Below are 15,406 nucleotides of genomic sequence, written 5' to 3' on the forward strand. Positions count from 1 at the left end.
CTTCATGATCCATCCTACTTAAGCATCCATCCTCCACCTTCCATTCCTCCTTCACCTCCTATCCCTTCACCTACTACTTCGTCGTCTCCTCCACCTTCTCCAGATTTTTCCACTGATTCCAATCCTATCCCGCCTGATACATCAGCTCCACTCCGACGTTCTACTCGCACTAAACAGCCTCCAGCTTGGCATAAGGATTATGCGATGTCTTCTGGAGCCAATCATTTAACCTCTAGCTCAAGTCCCGGCACTGGCACCAGGTATCCCCTTCATCATTACCTTTCATTCTCTCGTTTTTCTCCTACTCAACGTGCTTTTCTAGCTCTTATTACATCCCAGAAAGAACCTAAAACCTATGACGAGGCAGTTGGCGACCCTTTATGGCAGCAGGCTATGAATGACGAAATTGCAGCTTTGGAACGTAATCATACATGGTCTCTCGTTCCTCTACCACCTGGTCATAAAGCTATTGGTTGTCGCTGGGTGTACAAAATTAAATACAACTCTGATGGTTCTGTTGAACGTCATAAAGCTCGACTTGTAGCAAAGGGATACACTCAGGTTGAAGGTATTGATTACACAGAAACATTTTCCCCTATAGCGAAACTTACTACACTTCGTTGCTTACTCACTGTTGCTGCTCGAAAATGGTTCACCCATCAGTTGGATGTTCAAAATGCCTTTCTCCATGGTAATCTAGATGAAGAAGTTTATATGTCTTTACCACCAGGTCTTCGCCAACAGGGGGAGAATACAGTATGTCGGCTCCATAAATCTCTTTATGGATTAAAACAGGCTTCTCGCAATTGGTTCTCCATATTTTCTACAACTATAAAAAATGCAGGCTACACTCAGTCCAAAGCAGACTACTCTTTGTTTACCAAGAGTAAAGGTACTTATTTCACTGCAGTTCTAATCTATGTTGATGAGATTCTGTTGACAGGCAATGATCTCAAAAAAATGCAATATCTCAAGACTAGTTTACTCCAGAAATTTCTTATCAAAGATTTAGGAAATTTGAAATTTTTCTAGGCATTGAATTTTCTCGGTCTAGAAAAGGAATTTTTATGTCTCAAAGAAAGTATGCTCTAGACATCCTTCAAGACACAGGCCTTACACGAGCACGTCCAGACAAATTTCCTATGGAGCAAAATCTGAAACTTTCTTTAACTGAAGAAGAGAAATTGAACGATCCAAGTAAATACAGGCGGTTGATTGGCAGATTAATATATTTGACTGTCACTAGGCCTGACATAGCTTATTCAGTTCGTATGCTTAGCCAATTTATGCATGAACCAAGAAAACCACATTGGGAGGCAGCTCTTCGAGTTGTGAGGTACATCAAAGGCACTCCTGGTCAAGGACTCCTACTGCCATCTGAAAACAATTTAAGATTACAAGTATATTGCGATTCTGACTGGGGTGGTTACCGAACTTGCAGACGGTCTATTTCTGGGTTCTGCATTTTCCTTGGAAATTCAATTATTTCTTGGAAGTCTAAAAAGCAGACTAATGTGTCCAGATCATCAGTAGAAGCCGAGTATCGAGCTATGGAAAATACTTGTTTAGAGTTAACTTGGTTAAGATACATTCTTCAAGACTTGAATGTTCCACTGTCCGAACCAGCATTATTATATTGTGATAATCAAGCAGCATTACATATAGCAGCTAATCCAGTTTTTCACGAACGTACGAAACACATTGAAATAGATTGTCATATAGTTCGAGAAAAGTTATAAGCTAGAATCATCAAACCGTGTTATATTTCGACCAAAATGCAATTGGCAGATGTTTTTACTAAAGCTCTGGGAAAACAACAATTTGATCTTTTGAAGGACAAGTTGGGTGTGATCGACATACACTCTCCAACTTGAGGGGGAGTATTAAGAGGATATTTTGGAGATATATTAGTTAGAATATATGTGAGATATTTAGGGAGTTGTTAGTATAAATTTGATTAATCGTGTATTTTATTTATTTACAAGATTAGTCTATTTTTAGGTATTAGTTAATAGTTTGTATCTATTTAAACGTGGTAAACCTGAATGAAGTATATACACTTTTCCAATTCTATTTTCTATTTCTATTTCTTAACACAAGTTCAAACTCCATCGCTTGAAATGTAGTAAACCTTGTACGTAGGTTACGACTGTGTCACTTTGAACACATGAAGCCTTAGATACATGTTCTCAAGTTCAAGTTAGGACCATAAATCCTAAAGAGAGAGTTTTAAAGAACAGAATGGGAAACAAGAATCACGAACAAAACTAACAATAAGAACAAGAACAAGAACTATACATCATATATTTAATATTTCATATATCAATTAAAATAAATATAATTTTTCTCTCTATGTTTAATATATATAATATATTTAAATTTCAATTTGAACACTTGAGAGTATACATTTCATTTAATATATCTAAAATATTATATTAATTTGAACTCTTCAAATTATAATATATTTTTTCTACAAATATTTAATCCATTAGTTATATTAAATATTAATGTCAACCCTTCCTATTTTTGTTTCAACTAAATTGAACTTTTTAGTGTTACTATGAGGATTTTATGAACCAATAGATTATAAGATTTAATAGTTAAGTAATTAAACTCTTTAATTAACCAATTTTCATTCAATAACTTTAGGTCACTCCACTATAGACCTAGAGTTGCATATGCACTATAAGATAACTTGTGTCCATTGATATAATCATTACAAACAAATTGTCCCGTCATGAGTTGTTTGTAATTATAGCTGTGTCAAAAATCCATTTTACCCCTGTGATTTTATCTCTAATGAACAATTTGTTTATGATCTAATCATAAACCAAGTTCATCTCGGTCAAGTGAGAGGATGTGGCCCCATTGTTCGTGTCTTGAAATTAAAACTTAAGGAAACTACTCAACTATGGACCCTATATAGGAAGAAGGAAATTTCATCTCATGAAATTATATTCCAATCTCTCTATTTGGTCAAGTTCCTAAAATTGCAGGAATATGGAATCAACTACCGAAGTCATTCTCACCTATGCACATCAAAGGACAAACCCTAACAGGTAGGAGTTCATAACTCACTCAGAATTAAGATTGAGTCATATATGGTCATCTTGTGAAATATTAATCTTCTTCATTAATGGACTTATTAAAAGATATTAAATATTTCATGATCAATTCTTATAGAAACTCATTGTAATAGATACCCCCACTCACATGTCTCCACACAAACAATTTAGATAAAAAATTTGTAACAATTACAAAGTGGGTCATATCAATAGTGTTACTAGGATAAGGTACCCAACCTTATCCCTATACTACAGACCCTTTAGGTTATTACTTGAACATTATCCTCCGTGATGTAAACCATATATTGTTCAGGATTATATTAATAACATTTGATTTTTCATACCAGAGATAATAGTAAATTAAAATAAAATAATCATAATTATTATTAAAAAATAAATAATTAATTACGAGGCTTTAGGGCATAAATTCAAATATGTACCATTATTTGAAACAAATGTCACATGTATTGGGATACTTCCCCATTTGCATATTTGAGCCAGCCTAGTCATTCCATGTTCATGCGCATGAGTCATGTATAGCGAAGTATTACACAAACAACCCTACCTGGAGTGAAAAGTAGAGACAAGAAATTTTTTTTATGAAAAGATAGGTTCAACTATGATTGCATGTGGTTGTATTTTCCGACACCAGCATTTGGGCTACTTACTTAGTATATTTAAATACTCAAGGCACGTGCTACTTTTTTCTAGTTATTGGCAACACACCCATGTACAAATGGCAAAATCAGTGTAGAGGTCATGGAAATAAAGTTAGAGTAGTCGCATTTGCATTATATGTTGTAGTTCTTAGGTTAGATCAGAGCGTTTGATTTTATTTTTCGTTTGATTTTGATTTTGTTGTTTTATTGAATCAATTGTTAGTTTAAATTAATTTTAGGAACGTTAGTCCATGACAACATTTTATTATGTTATTTATTTTTTTTTTTTTTGGTACATATTAGGCATTTCATGCACGTTATAATTTTATTTTTTTAAAGGAAAATAGGGTCACTACACAAAGTGCCACTTATTCATTTCTTTAAACATATTTTACTACTTTGTAGGCTTTGGAGGGATGACTAGAGAAGATTAATATTTCACAAGTTAATCATGTGACTTGATTTTTTTCGTGTGGTGGCAAAGTTATTCTTCCACTCAATTTGTCCCCACATTTCAACCTACCGTTACAAGTTTAACAAGAAAAATAATACATTCAACACTTCCACAATGTTACTCAAAATACTTCTAGGACGACTTTCATTTCCTTTACCTTTGCTTTTGTGACTTGACATCATAATTTATTTCTCCCAAGAATCCTTCATGCCATCCTCTATTCTCTGGGCGCCTCCATTTGTGGTGCAAATCATCTAAGTCTTTAAGGATAACTATATAGGTTAACACTCATTCAACGTGAGTTCATCTCTCTTACTAGCATCCTCAGGTTTTCAATATGACCAAATTTGTGATGAAACTCAATTGAATAAAAAGGATAACTCTCTCTCTTTCTTTTTTTTTTTTTTTTTAATTTACATTCCCACTACCTTCCATTCAGACACCTCTATTGGTGATGCCAATTGTTTGACAACGAGCAATTGGAGTAATTTGTTTGTTTTCGTTTTTTCTTCATAGCATTTAAAGTTCAAGCTTTAGGATGAAGAGGAATGGTCTAGGGTTTGAATATATTCTATTTTTCTATTATTTTGTGTAGGGTGATAGAATTGTTTTAATACATCAATACTTAAACTAGTCATTATCCTCAATGAACATTGGTGTTGGTGTGGAATAATTCTTGAAAGTAACTTGAGGTGTGAAAGTTCTTGGTTATTCTTTTTGTTGGGAAAATTTTTTTGGTGACAAAGATGGATTATAATAGATTGGATCCTCATTTTTTTTTAGTTTGGAAAATTTTTTCACTTGATGAAGACCTTTGGATTTGAGTTTTAATTTCATTTTTTTTAGTTATATCTTTTAAGGAAACACACATCTCGTTTCATTAATTCTTTATCATACTAAAAAATTTTACTTTGGGTAGTATGCCCACGACTACTAACTCTTGCTCAAAATAACAATTCGCTACACATAATGGGTTCAGTGCCTGATCTATACGCCTAATTAGTTCCGGCAAAAAAACTATCATGACACATGTATGAAGAAAATAACCATGACTTCATTTAGAGACAACAAAATAACTAAGTAGTTCCAGGTGTTTCTAAGTAGTTCAAATCAAGTTGAAATAGGTGTGCAGATAGAGAATTCTTTTTTTTTTTTTTTTTTTTTTTTTTTTTTTTTTTTTTTTTTTTTTTTTTTTTTTTTTTTTTTTTTTTTTTTTTTTTTACTTATCTTTCTTTTCAGCAATCTGCTACTTTGACAACAGTTCTGAAGCAAATTTTTTATTTCGGCATTTCCTTTCTTTTTCTTTCCATGTTTCTTGTTACCTATGTTATTAGTTTTTTCTTCTAATCCGCAACAAATCTCAAAAAAATATTTTAGCATGGTAAAATTATTTAGCAGTGATGGATCTTCAAACAAATTACCTTCGTTTTATAACATTATGTTCCCACAACCACTTTTTATCTCATGACCTTAATGATAATAAATAATTATGAAAAGTAACAAGAGACGTAACAATTTACTTATTACTTGCTACTTGTTATAGTGTATACTTGTACTTATTCTTGTGAATTTGACATCATATTATTATATACACCCATAACGATCAAGTTTATGGCGTCGTTACTCGGAAACCTAATTTTGTTATTTTACTTGTAGATTTTCGTGAGTTGAAGTAAAAAAGATACCATAGTAAGTTTAATTTTCTACTGGTGCAGAATTCTGTGTATGAACCCACCTACGGATTTGGAATTTATTTTTGATCCCGAAATAGAGAGGACCTGGTTGAGGGAGCAAATGGAAATGGTAAAAGAGAGTGGACAGCAAATAGAAATTAGAGCCCAACTAGATTGAGAGTCTGAAAATACATTAGTGATGGCTAATCAAAAGAGAATTACTAGTAATGCTATTTTTAGTAGACAACAGAGAAAGAACAATTTGAGCATATGCACACCTCCCTTTGGAAGAGATCCATGCATTATTAGACTTGGAATGCAGGCAAACATTTTGAGATAAATTTCGTGATGTTTCAGATGTTGCAAACCATTGGGAAATTTCATCGACGACCGTCATAAGATCCACACCTCCATCTAAAGTCATTTTTGGGAGTTAGTGACTCATTTAGATTCCAAGGAGTCGACCAAAATGTGATTAGATTGAGTTTATTTCCTTATTCCTTGAGGGATGGTTCTAAGTCATGGTTGAATACTTTAGCATCGAGAACAATTGACTCTTGGAATAGTCCAACAGAAAAAGTTTTGATCAAGTATTTTCCAACCACTAGAAACGCAAGGTTCAGAAATGAGATTGTTGCTTTTCAAACATTTGAAGATGAGACATTAAGTGAAGCTTGGGAAAGATTCAAGGAAATGCTTAGAAAGTGTCCTCACCATGAATTACCTCATTTTATACAAATGGAGAATTTCTACAATGGATTGAATATTGCTAGTAAACAAGTGGTGGATGGTTCTTCCAATGGAGCTATTTTGTCAAAGATAAGCAATAAAGCATATGAGATCCTAGAAAGAATAACATCTAATAATTGTCAATGGACTGATGTGAGGAGCAATCCAGGAAAGAAGACCAAAGGAGTACTTGAAGTTGAGGCTTTATCTTTTATCAACTCTCAATTAGCTTTGATGACTAATATCCTACAAAATATAGCGTTGGGACAAGACTCAGTGACCAAAGACAAGTCCAAGCTGCTTTAGTAATGACCCAGACAACAACTGAATCTTCTATATATTTTGAAGCCAAACACACTTTTGATCAATGTCTAAGAAATCTGGCCTCAAATTTTTAGGTGGGGAATCAAGCTAATCAAGATAACCTGAAAAATGATACCCTCTCAAATACTTATAATCCGGGGTGGAGAAACCATCCAAATTTCTAATGGAAGGGACAAAGCTCATAAAACAAACAAATGCTACCTAAAGCAAATTACCCTCCGGGTTTTTTATTACAAAATCAATTGGCATATGATCCTCAACAAGCCACCACCCAAGGGAAAGGAACTAGTCAAGCTCAACACACACCGGGAACATCTCTTGAGAGCCTAATAAAAGAATATATGGTCAAAAAAGACGTGATACAAAGTCAGGCATCGTAGCAAAATTTTGAAATTCAAGTAGGTCAATTATATTAAGATATGATATTTGGAGAATATATTTTAGTAATTAGTTATGGAGTATATGTTAGATATTCGAAATAAGTTAATATTTTTTTCTTTATTTTTGGGAGTTGTTGGAAGTATATTTTATCTTGAATTTGATTACCAGTATATTTTATCTTATTTACAAGATTTAGTTAGATATATATTTTCCCTCAGTTTTAGGTATTAGTTGATACTTTGTATCCTATTTAAACATTGTAAACATGAATGAAGATCATACTTTCGATCCCAATCCTATTTCTATTTCGCATTATTAACATGGCATCAGAGCACCGATCTTGGTGTTCTTAAATATCAAAATTTTCTTTATGGAGAAATCATCCAAATCCAGCTTCAAAATTTCGGATGTTGATTTAACACATCCTTATTATATTCATCACTCTGATCAGCCACGATATTCACTTGTTCCAATCAAATTAAATGGAACAAATTACAAGTCCTAGAGTAAATAAGTTATGCATGCTCTTATTGTCAAAAAGAAAATTGGCTTCATTGATGGCACAATTGAGGAACTGTCTCAAGATGCAAATTCAACCGAATTTGAACTCTAGAATCAGTGCAACAATATGATAATATCTTGGTTAACTCATTTCGATGAAGCAGATATCACTAAAGACATTATTCACGGAAAGATAGCTCATCAAGTGTGGGTTGATCTTCAAGATCAATTTTTCACAAAATAATGCGCCAGCAATTTTTCAGATACAAAAGTCGATAGCAATGATGTCACAAGGAACCATGGCACTGTCAGCATATTTCACAAAGCTCAAAGCACTCTAGGATGAACTGGAAGCGTACCACACACCATTTACCTGTAATCAACGTGAAATACATGTTGATCAATGCGAAGAAGACAAGTTGATGCAATTGCTCATGGGGCTCAATGAGTCTTACAAAACGATGAGATCTAACATATTGATGATGACTTCATTACCTAATGTGAGGCAAGCCTATTCATTACTTATACAAGAAGAGATGCAGCATTAGGTAACTTCTGAACCTACTGAGAATTTCTCGATTGCATCAGCAGTGCAAAAGAAAACAACTATTCAAAATTCGTCAAGGACAAATCATGTGAACACTGCAATAAAAGTGGTCATACAATTAATGAGTCTCAAATCACTGTAAATTTTGTGATAGAAGTGAACATACAGAAGATCGATGTCGACAGAAAAATAATTCTGGAACGGCAAGACAAGTCAATCAACACAACAATCGTGGATATCGATCATCTACAAATATGGCTGATGTTTTTCAGTTGAATACAGAAGAACAGTCACCTAATTCCATTTCTATTTCATTTCACAAAGACATTTTCTCCTACAACAAGACTTACTACACTTCGTTGCTTACTCATTGTTGTTGCTGCTCGAAAATGATTCACCCATCAGTTGGATGTTCAAAATGCATTTCTCCATGGTAATCTAGACAAGGAAGTCTAAATGTCTTTACCACCAAGTCTTCACCGACAGGGGGAGAATACAGTATGTCTTTACCACGAGGTCTTCGCCGACAGGGGGAGAATACAGTATGTCGGTTCCATAAATCTCTTTATGGATTAAAATAGGCTTCTCGCAATTGGTTCTCCACATTTTCTACCACTATACAAAATTCAGACTACACTCAGTCCAAAGCAAATTACTCTTTATTTACTATGTGTAAAGGTACTTCTTTCACTACAGGTCTAATCTATGTTGATGATATTCTGTTGACAGGCAATGATCTCAAAGAAATTCAATATCTCAAGATTAGTTTAATCACGAAATTCCTTATCAAAGATTTAGGGAATTTGAAATATTTTCTAGGCATTGAATTTTCTCGGTCTAGAAAAGGAATTTTTATGTCTCAAAGGAAGTATGTTCTAGACAACCTTCAAGACATAAGTCTTACAGGAGAAGGTCTAGAAAAATTTTAGAGCAAAATTTGAAACTTTCTTTAACTGAAGGAGAGAAGTTGAATAATCCAAGTAAATACAAACGGTTGATTGGTAGATTAATATATTTGACCGTTACTAGGCCTGTATTTGATCGTTACTAGGCCTGACATAATGTATTCAGTTTGTATGCTTAATCAATTTATGCATGAACCAAGAAAACTCCATTGGGAGGCAACTCTTTGAGTTCTGGGATACATCAAATGTATTTTTGGTCAAGGACTTCTACTACCATCTGAAAACAATTTTAGATTACAAGCATATTGCGATTCTAACTAGGGTGGTTGTCAACTTCCAGACGGTCTATTTCTGGGTTCTGCATTTTTCTCGGAAATTCAATTATTTCTTGGAAGTCTAAAGAACAAACTAATGTGTTCAGATCATCAGCAAAAGCCAAGTATCGAGCTACGACAAATACTTGTTTAGAGTTAACTTGGTTAAGATACATTCTTCAAGACTTGAATGCTCCTCTGTCCGAACCAGCATTATTATATTGTGATAATCAAGCAGCATTACATATAGCAGCCAATCCAATTTTTTCACAAACGTACGATATACGTTGAAATAGATTGTCATATAGTTCGAAAAAATTTACAAGCTGGAATCATCAAACCGTGTTATGTTTCGACTAAAATGCAATTGGCAAATGTTTTCACTAAAGCTTTGGGAAGACATTAGTTACGGAGTATATGTTAGATATCGTAATCAGTTAATATTTTTTCTTTATTTTTGGGAGTTGTTAGTAGTATATTTTATCTTATTTACAAGATTTAGTTAGATATATATTTTCCCTCAGTTGTAGGTATTAGTAGATAGTTGGTATCTTATTTAAACTTTGTAAACATTAATGAAGATCATACTTTCGATTCAAATTCTATTTCTATATCTCATTCTTAACAAATTAGCAATTGAATTACGAGATAGATCTCTTGGGAAGCTACCAACAGACGCCAAAACACAAAAAAGAAAAGGCAAAGAGCAATGTCAAACGATAGAGTTCAGAAGTGGGAAAGAAATACCAAGCAGGGAATAAAAATTAAAGAACACGATGATAGTCACTCTCAAGAAGTTGCTGTATGGAAAGAGTATAACAAAAATTATGCAGAAACTATTGTACAGAGAGCGCATAAAAAATTATTCAAAACCTGTGTAGTCTCCTAAAATGCAAACAACTAGACAAGAAAATAGAACATACCAACTCCAAAATTTCTACCAATAATAAAAAGAAAGAAAGGCCCACTGTGAGAAATTTATAGATATTTTGAAGGAAATTGATATAAACATACCATTAGTGGAATCTTTGAAGCAAATGCCAAATTATGTAAAAATCTTGAAGGATGTGCTCACCAATAAAAGAAAGTTGGAAGAATTCAAGGTGGTGGCACTAAATGAAGAGTGTAGTGCAATATTGAAAAACAAGATACCACTAAAAGAGAAAGAGTGTAGTGCACCAAATGTATAGTGTAGTGAATCTTATTTTTCAGTATTGCACTACACTCTTCATTCAACGATATTACCTTGAATTCTTAAAATTTTCTTCGATCAGTGAGAATATCCTTCAAGAATTTGACATAGTTTGTCATTTGGTTCAAGGCTTTCACTAATGGTATGTTTATATGAATTTCAAAAAATATATCAATGAACTTCTCGAAGTGGCCTTCCTCCTTCTTTCTTTTTATTCTTTGTAGAAAATGAGGTTTTGGTATGTATGTTATGCCCTATCTTTCACTACTGATTGTTGTTTGCGTGTTAGAAGACTGCACTACTTCTGCATAATTTTTGCTATGTGTCTTCTATCCAACACTTTTCAACTTTCTCTACTGTATGTTAGCTGTCTCTAGGGGATGACCGTTGCATATTTTCTTAATTTCACCTACCTTGTTGGGTATTTCTTACTGTTCAATTCTATTGCTTGACATTGCTCATTATCTTCCCTTTTTGGCATTTCGGTATCTGCTAACAGCTTTCCAAGAGGTCTATTTCGTAACTCAATTGCTAATTGACCTACTTCAAATTCCAAATTTTGCAAGGATACTTGATGACTCTGTATCATAACATCTTTTTTTGCCATATATTCCTTTATTAGACCCTAAAGCGATATTCTTGGTATGTGTTGAACTTGGTTAGTTCCTTTCCCTTAGGTGTTGGCTTGTTGAGGACCATATGCCATTGATTTTGTAATCCAAAACAGTGAGGGTAATTTGCTATAGGTGATAATCTGTGTCATAAGTGTTTGAGAAGGAATTATTTTTCTGGATTCCTTGACTAACTTGATACCCCATATAAAAAATTGAATCCGAATTACTTGAACATTGATCAAAAGTGTGTTCTTCTCCATAATATACACAAGATGATGTTGTTGTTTGACTCATTATAGTAGCAGTCTGGAATGGTACATTAGTCATTGAGCCTTGTACCAATGCTAGATTTTATAGAATATTAGTAACAAAAGCTAATTGATCATTGATAGAGGTCAAAACATCAACTTCAAGTACTTCTTAGGTGTTCTTTCTAGGATTGCTCTTCACATCAGCCTATTGACAATTTTTAGATGCTATTCTTTTTAGAATTTCATAAGATTCATCGTACGTCTTTGATAAAATAACTCTATTGGCTAAAGCATTCACTAATTGTTTAATAGCAACATTCAATCAATGGTAGAAAGTCTCCATTTGGATACAAGGAAAAAAGTCTCACTATCCTTGAAACTTTGCTACTTTGTAGGCTATGAAGGATTTCACAATATCATCATATGTAACACAATCTTAACCCTGAGTAAGTTATGCTCGGTTGACTATGAGAACTTCTCTTTTGATTTGTTGGATGGTAATGATTTTGTAGTGGATTCAATATGCCAACAATTTTGGGACTTTGATCAAATAGGATACAAAAACGTTGTTTTGGGAGATAAAATTAACTCATTCTCCAATAAGAAAAAGTAGATAAGTACTTCTCTAATAAATGTTGATTTTAGAACTTGAAGAATGAAGCATCATTTTCTCATTTTGTATCGATCCATTTTTTAAGACTTCGAATCACGAATCGCTATATAGACTTGAGGGTAAAACGGTGATAAAATTATTCCTTTTTAAAATAGATGAGTCAAAAGTAATTCAAAAAATTAGAAATATAAATATACCTTAAGAATTTGAAACATACAATACTGTGTCCATGGAGGTTATAAAATGTTTACAAATAAATACCCTATTTTGAAACCGTATTAAAATTTAAAATAGTGACAATGATTTAATAGTCCTGGCAGCTGCACAACTCTTGTATGCTCCCGCCATCAATCATCCATCAAAGGGTTGTTGCTTTGGTTGAGTGGTTAAGGTGTGTGCCTGTTAAGTACATGGAGTTTCCCTGCGAGAGTTATATTTTATAACCGTGTCCTAAGATGAATTAGACTACATCACTTTAAAAGTTAAAAGTAAGAAGCCGATGAAGGATTTCAGAAACATATGAATCGTTCTTGGATGAGTTATCAGGTTCATGGTTGTACCTTAAATTCTCTAGAAGTATCTTAGGGAACAAAAGAAGAACTACGGAAAGGACCAAGAAAAAAACTTAAGGGCCTAAGTTTTAAGAACAAGAATAAAAACATGTTAAGAAAGAGTACGGTACCCAAGCACAGTGAAAGGACACAATTAAGAATCTACTGATAGGCTACTTACTTAGTCTTTATACTCAATCCACATTTTCCATATTTTTCTGGTACAAGGAGTTGGTTAAGAATGGAGGACACTAGACAAAATGCCATAGACAGTCTTACTAGTCATCTCCAACCTTTTTTGTTTTAAATATTTTTGTTTTAAATATTTTGTGCGTAAAACTACTTAGATAAGAACTCTATTTTAAATACTTCTTGTTTGATTTTGGGACAAATTTTACTGCCATTTTATACTCATTGAGCCAACAAAAGTAGTAATCCTTGCTTCTGATAGAGATTTAATTTACTACTCTTAGTTTAGGGAGATTTTAGCGGAAGAATATTACCTAGATGCAATTGGACTTCCAAAGTAGAAGGAATTAACTCATTTGACACAGAATAGTTGCACTCTCACTACCTATAAAATTGAATTTATAAGATTAAAGTAGTTTACTCCTCAACATTGGCCGAGGATGAAGTTGGCTCAAAAGTTTGTCCTAACATTGGCCGAGGATATCTATAGTACAATTGAGGTCATGGCCCTTACCACCTAGGCTAGTGTCCAAACAGCAGCTAAGACTATTGAAGAAGCTAAAGCTCGAGAACTCCGAAAGTCAACAACACCGACAATCGTAGTAGGACAAAAGTGACAATATAACTAGATGGAACCACATCGCCAACCACCAGTGCGGCAATTGCAACACGCGGATACATACTTGAGGGACCTAAGGAATTTTCAGCATTTAGACCAATATGGAGGCAAACGGGACCACAGACCACTTCTTGACCACTTTTCCATAACATTCTTGTGAAGAGTTCATAATGGGATCTTTATAAAATAACACAAAACAATGGGCATCCTGAGGAAGATTATAAGCCAAAAAAAATTAAAGCAAATCTAGAAGAGGAAAGATGGATAAAAACTTATTGGTGATGAAATTGAGATAGGACATTTTTTAAAATTCAAATACTTGTCCACCAAATTTTTATAGAAATTTTTGCTTGCATCGATTTTGAAATTGAGATAGGACTAAAATCAAATTTTTTTAAAAAAGTTTTTTTTCTCCCAAATTTGAGATATTAATTTTACTAACTCCACAAGCAAAACCATATAATTTGTTGTTTATTTGATTTTTAGATGTCAAAAAAATACAAACATTACTTAGATAACTAAGAAAAAAATAAAGACAATACTTAGACCTCTTTTAGAATAGGTTGTTTTGCATTTCATTGTTTTAAATTTTTTGTATTTGTTTTTATTTTCTCTAAATTTCAGTACTTCGTATTTAAACACGTAAGACCATGGTTGTGTTTTTCAGAGAAAAAGTTTCTTTAAGCATTTTTGAAGTTCATGTAATCGATGATGTTCAATTTAAGAGTTATATTTCCACATTAAAGATGAGCATGAGACGTCAGTAGCGACTCTGAGTATGTGGAAATTTAGGGTTGTTACACTACGTCCAACGCTTCATGCGTTCTAAGAGGCATAGTCTGAACATGTATCCAGGGCTTCATACATTTCCTATGATATAGTTCGAAACCTATATTCAAGGCTTCTAACGCTCCAAGCGATGTAATCTGAAACCTACTTCTAAGGTTTCTTATATTCCAAGCGACACAATCTGAAAGTCTATGCCAAAATTTCTTACATTCTAAGCGACATAGTCTGAATACCATCTGACGTGTGGCATAATCTTAATCATACTTTTTACGTTCCAAACGATGCAATATAAAAATATACATCCAAGGCTTCTTATGTTCCAAGCAATGTAGTCTTAGTCATGATGCTCCACCATGAGAGGTTTAAGGGTTTCTTGAGTTTCTGAGTTCGAGGACCTTTGTCCTTTACTCTTGTGTGGTACCTAGCATTCTTCTTGTCAAAATTGATATAAGGCTTGTGTTGACCTTTCCTTTTCTTTAAGTCCTAATCAAATTACCTACATTATGAACTCATCATAGTAACATGCATGAACCATTCAAAGTATCACGAAGTCATAACGTGTCCCAAACTCCTAGAGCATAAGGAACTTTCATAGCTCAATTCTTGTTCCAAAATCTTACCAGAATCTTCCTAACTCCAAAATCTAGGAGTCTTGAGTGATATTGAACCTCTATAACCTACTCGAATTTGAACTTGAAATTTCTAAAATGTTCATAAAAAATGTCGACAACTTGAAATTTCTAAAATGTCCATAAAAAATATCTTATTCGACGACGATATTGTCGATATTGGTTTTGAATTCTGGCCAATGAATGGAATGAACTTAGTGTTTTCTTGAACATAATGAATTTTTTGCTCGATCAAATGATTGTATTTGATACGGCTAGCCAAATATGTTGCCGACATTTTCATAGTAAAGGTACTTTTGTAATTATCTTTAACTTCAAAGATATTTTTGGTAATTTTCCCTTTTATATTATTTTATTTTATTTTTCAACAAAATCCATAATTTATCTAAAAATTCACCCCTTTTTTG

The 15,406-nt window shown here is 33.3% G+C and overlaps 1 non-coding gene across 1 annotated transcript; it reads right to left on the minus strand.

Annotated features, from left to right (window-relative positions):
* Positions 1-6,466: 6,466 nt before the first annotated feature.
* Positions 6,467-6,573, minus strand: LOC111473717. The gene has a single exon (XR_002715755.1). It is a non-coding gene; the product is annotated as a Plant small nucleolar RNA R71 (small nucleolar RNA).
* Between the last annotated feature and the right edge of the window lie 8,833 nt (positions 6,574-15,406).

The sequence above is a fragment of the Cucurbita maxima genome, unplaced genomic scaffold (genome assembly GCF_002738345.1).
Source record: "Cucurbita maxima cultivar Rimu unplaced genomic scaffold, Cmax_1.0 Cma_Scf00147, whole genome shotgun sequence".
NCBI classification, from domain to species: Eukaryota; Viridiplantae; Streptophyta; class Magnoliopsida; order Cucurbitales; family Cucurbitaceae; genus Cucurbita; species Cucurbita maxima.